Source organism: Capricornis sumatraensis, chromosome 9, assembly GCF_032405125.1.
Source record: "Capricornis sumatraensis isolate serow.1 chromosome 9, serow.2, whole genome shotgun sequence".
NCBI lineage: Eukaryota > Metazoa > Chordata > Mammalia > Artiodactyla > Bovidae > Capricornis > Capricornis sumatraensis.
In genome coordinates, this window is record NC_091077.1 from 62,194,566 (window position 1) to 62,198,927 (window position 4,362).

The following is a 4,362-nucleotide window of genomic DNA, read 5'->3' on the forward strand; positions in this document are numbered from 1 at the left end:
GGGACAGGGGAGCCTGGTGGGCTGCCGTCTATGGGGCCGCACAGAGTCGGACACGACTGAAGTGACTTAGCAGCTTAGCAGTGGCTCTCTGCCTTTGTTATTGTTCTTGTGGCTCTGCTGTCCTTACTGCCTTGCTTCTGCCAGAGCCTCTGTAGTCACCAGGATGGTGGACTCTTCCCTAGCATCTGTGATCCCGAGTTGCAGGTTTTGCAGCTGTGGTGGTGGGCGTGGAGGGGGCACTGTGAGCTGGGGTCTTGCAGGTGCCTCTACTGTATCTGGTGTTGTAAGGTTTGAGGGCTCCACCACTGCAGGTGAAGTGGAGGACAGGCCTCCTGACCACAGCTGTACCAGCAGCCATAGGTAACTGGTAACAGTTACAATGGGGCCTGGGACCCTATCCCTCAAGCTACTGAGGCATGCATGACTCCAGCTCGTCACCTTCATCTGCAGATACACTTTCCCTTCTGCTGTTGGGTTCTCTGAAGATGTGGACTTAGCTGCCATGGTCAAAAGACCGGGATTACAGGCAGCAACTCTGCTGTTCCCTTGGCTCTGTCTCTTCTTTGTGTTGCTGTCTACCCACCTTTAGGTATAAAGGTGTAGAATGTGTAGATGTGTAGAATTCTGCCTTGTCTTGTGTGTTGGGCAGAGGCACCTTTATTAAGTTGTGGATGTTTGACTGGTTGTAGAGTGAAGGGAAGAGAGGGTAGCTCCCCACTCTTCCATGTTGCTGATATCACTCTACTCATTTCATTTTTTGATGACAATCAGTATTCAGGAAAGGTGATGATTTTGCAGATTTTGTTTCATTACTTCTATTTTACTGATTCCTTTTGTGTCTAAGAGTATTCAGTTAATTTTTCTGAGCGTTCCAGTTAATTGTACTGCAAATATTTCTTTCTTTCCAAAACTTATACCTTATATTACTTTTTTGTGTTAATAACATAATGACATCAAGCATCCTTTTCTAATTTCAGTTTGCTGAAACTGCTTTTAGTGCTTCACTGTTAATTATGATGCTGCCTCAGAAATCACCTTCCTCCTCCTTCTCAGATCATGTTGTTTCTTATCTTTTTATAATACTGAGTTTTCTTTGAAAGTCAGAATAACATCATGAAATTCTATTATTTTCTCTTCCCTGATCTCTAGAGCTACATACTGTAACAGATTTATTAATGTCAAATCATTTTTGCATTCATAGGAAAAGCTCCATGGTATACTGTTCTTTTAATATGCTGCTAGATTCTATCTGCTATTTTTTAAAGATGCTTGTATTTATGTTTATATTTGGTCATGTTTTTTTAATGTGTGTTTTGTCAGATTTTGATATCAGAATCAGGATATTTTTGTATAAAAAGCAGGGAAGACTTTCTTCTCTCTCTAGGCCTGAAAAGAGTTTAAACAGCATCAGGCAGGACTGAAGGGTGGCTGGGAAATCCTGCTTTGCTCCTGATTCACCATACAGTCTCCAGAAACCCCTCCTCAGTTCATAGCTGATGTATTACTTATAAGGAGAGGCTGTGGGGTTTCTAATTTTTCAAAATGTGTAATCCACTGGACACATTTTTTCAATTTTTACTTTAACCACCATCATTCAAAGGTTTCTCCTGGGGTCTACAAAGCAGTGAGGAGTGTTGCAGTGCAAAGGTTTCAGTCCTGACCCATTTGTTACTACATGTTTGATCGTCAGCAAGTTACTCAGTATTTCAAAGCCTATTTTCATAACTAGGAAATAAGAACAACAACACTACACACCTCAGAGTTTCACTGTGAGGATTACATGAGATAATCACATGCAAAACACTTAAGACATGTTCACTGAGGGATGGAAGAATTTTCTCTGATCCTTGATTCAAAAGCAAGCTCCAAAAATTAAAGAATCAGTAGGGTGGTAGGAAGGCAGAAGGGCTGTGTGTATGTGTTGTATTGAACAATTTAAAAAATTTAATACCCCCAATACTCACACAATTTTAATAGTTGGTATCATTAGTGTTGCTGACAACTACTAATAAGTTTCCCCAGATTGCTTTTATTGCTTATATCAGTGTCACCAAATTTATTTTTTCTTTCCAAGATTTAATTTTAGCCAGATTTTTCTATGACAAGATTAACTTGATTCTCTTATACAGTAGGGGCTTGTCCTTGGAGAATGGGAATGACCATTTTTTAATAACAGAGAAAACAATCTTTAACTTAGCAGGGTCAGGTAGGGTAATAGTTGAGCAGAGTGGAAGAAACAAGTTCAGAGAGAAGAAGACCACTTTGCAAAGGCTTTGAACCAGTCAGTGGCAGTACTCTGGGTCTTTTACATTTCTGATGTAGATATGACACCCAGCTCCCTGGCCAGGAGGGCTGTGGACCACTGCATAGACCATGAGTGTCCATCTCCCAGCAGGTACTCTGCAGACTATGGGATCTGGGTGGGATCTTGTGTTCATGAAGCACTTTCTGGAATTTAGCAAGTAGAAAGTAACACACCAAAAGAGGAGACCAGGACTTGGGAATTGGGGTAGACACTCCCCTCAGCCCTCCATACCTTCCCTAGACTGCAAAGGTAGGATAATGGATAAAAATAAATAGGAAAGGGCTTTTGAAAATGTTCTCTTAAAACTGAGGCTGAAATAAGCATGGGTCACTTTCCAAAACCACAAAGACTATAATGAGAAACATTCTTACCCCTCTGCCTACAACATGTCATTTATCTAGATCCCTTTCCTCAATTTTAGATTTTAGGGGGAGGGAGGGAGCAGTCACCAACAGGAAGGTTGAAGTGATGTGTTGGGTTGATGGGCCCTTGGTTGCCAGCCAATGTCGGACATGAGAAAATGCATGGGAATGTTGAGACAGCAGGACTGAGTGGAGGAAGGGTCAGATTCAGTGCTGGGAGACCCAAGGTCTACTCAAAATCCAGCTCTAATGGTGTCACTGATGGAAAGTTATGCTCAGTACCCCAGATCAGGTAGTGTCCCCCTGCCTTTATAAGGACCTATATGGTACTAACTCACTCGATGGTCTGTCATTATTCCCCAGTGTAGAGCAGACTAGCTTGAGGATGGAGATTCTTCTCTCACCTATTAGAGTCTCACCTTTAGAGTAATGTATCAGTTAGCTTTAGCTGCATATAACCTTCCACATCTTATGGCTTAAAACTAAAAACACTTATTATTTCTCATAATTCTGTGGCTAATCTGAGTAATACTTATGGTCTGGGCCAACGTGATTGGGGCTTAGTCTAGGATACTTCACTCATGTGTCTAGGACGTTGGTAGGCTGGCTATTCTGGGAGATGGGGCTCAACTGGGATGATTCATTTCTGCTCCACACAGTCTCTCATCCTTCAGTAGGCTAGCCCTGGCTTCTTCACCTGGTGCTCTTGGCTCAACAGAGCATGATGATGAAAGTTCCAATGCATGAGCCATCACCAGTCCTCCCTCTGTTTGCATCCCATTCACTAATGTCCATTGGCCAAAGCAAGTTACAAGGCCATCACAGGATTCAGAGGGCAGAGATACAGATTTTACTTCTTGATGGGAGGAGCTGCAACATCACATTGTCAAGAGGAATTTGAGGCCATTTTTGCAGTCTATTACAAGAACCTTGAACTTTGCTTGGTGTGCGGTGGGTAAGCAAGAACGCTTGTTGCAAGAATTTAGAGGTTAAGAAAAACAAGAATCTAGAGGTAAATAATGAAATAGTGTCATTGTTTAGCTCCTGCCTACCCCCACCCCCACCCCACCCCCCACCCCCACCACTGGCACATCTACTTTCATGAGGACTGCTTTGTTGAGATCTTTGAACTGGGCCAAAACTTTATCTACCTGTCGAGAAAGTTTATTGCCCTTGATTTAAATATGATAATCTTTCTGTCTGACAGCTGCAGTTCTCACTGGACCTCTGGATCCTACCCACTTTGATGCTGGAGCTATTCACACTTTGCTAGATTATGGATTATGGATTATGTCCACTGGAAAAGAGGATACCCTTTGTCTACCAAATCACCGGAGCCTTAGCAGGCTGCCCCTCCTTCCGTCAGTCGCTGCCTCTTGGATCCCCCCTGGTGGCTTCCTCTTGCATAGCCCCACTCAAGGTAAATTCATCATGTGAACTGCCAAAAAGTTGGATGGAATCAAGAGCCTTCAGAGGGAGAGCTCTCAGTGTAGGGAAAAGCTAGAGATGGAAAGAAAAGAAATAAACACACAAAAAATTTTAAATTACCACCTAGACCTTGTCTTGGTAAGTCCGTGCTTGTTTCACTGTGACTTAGCCCAGAGAAAGGTAAAGCCCCAAAATACAGATAATGCACATAAAAGAGATTTGTGTCATTAAACATCAAGGTGCTGGTGGAAAGAAGCAGTGCCCTAC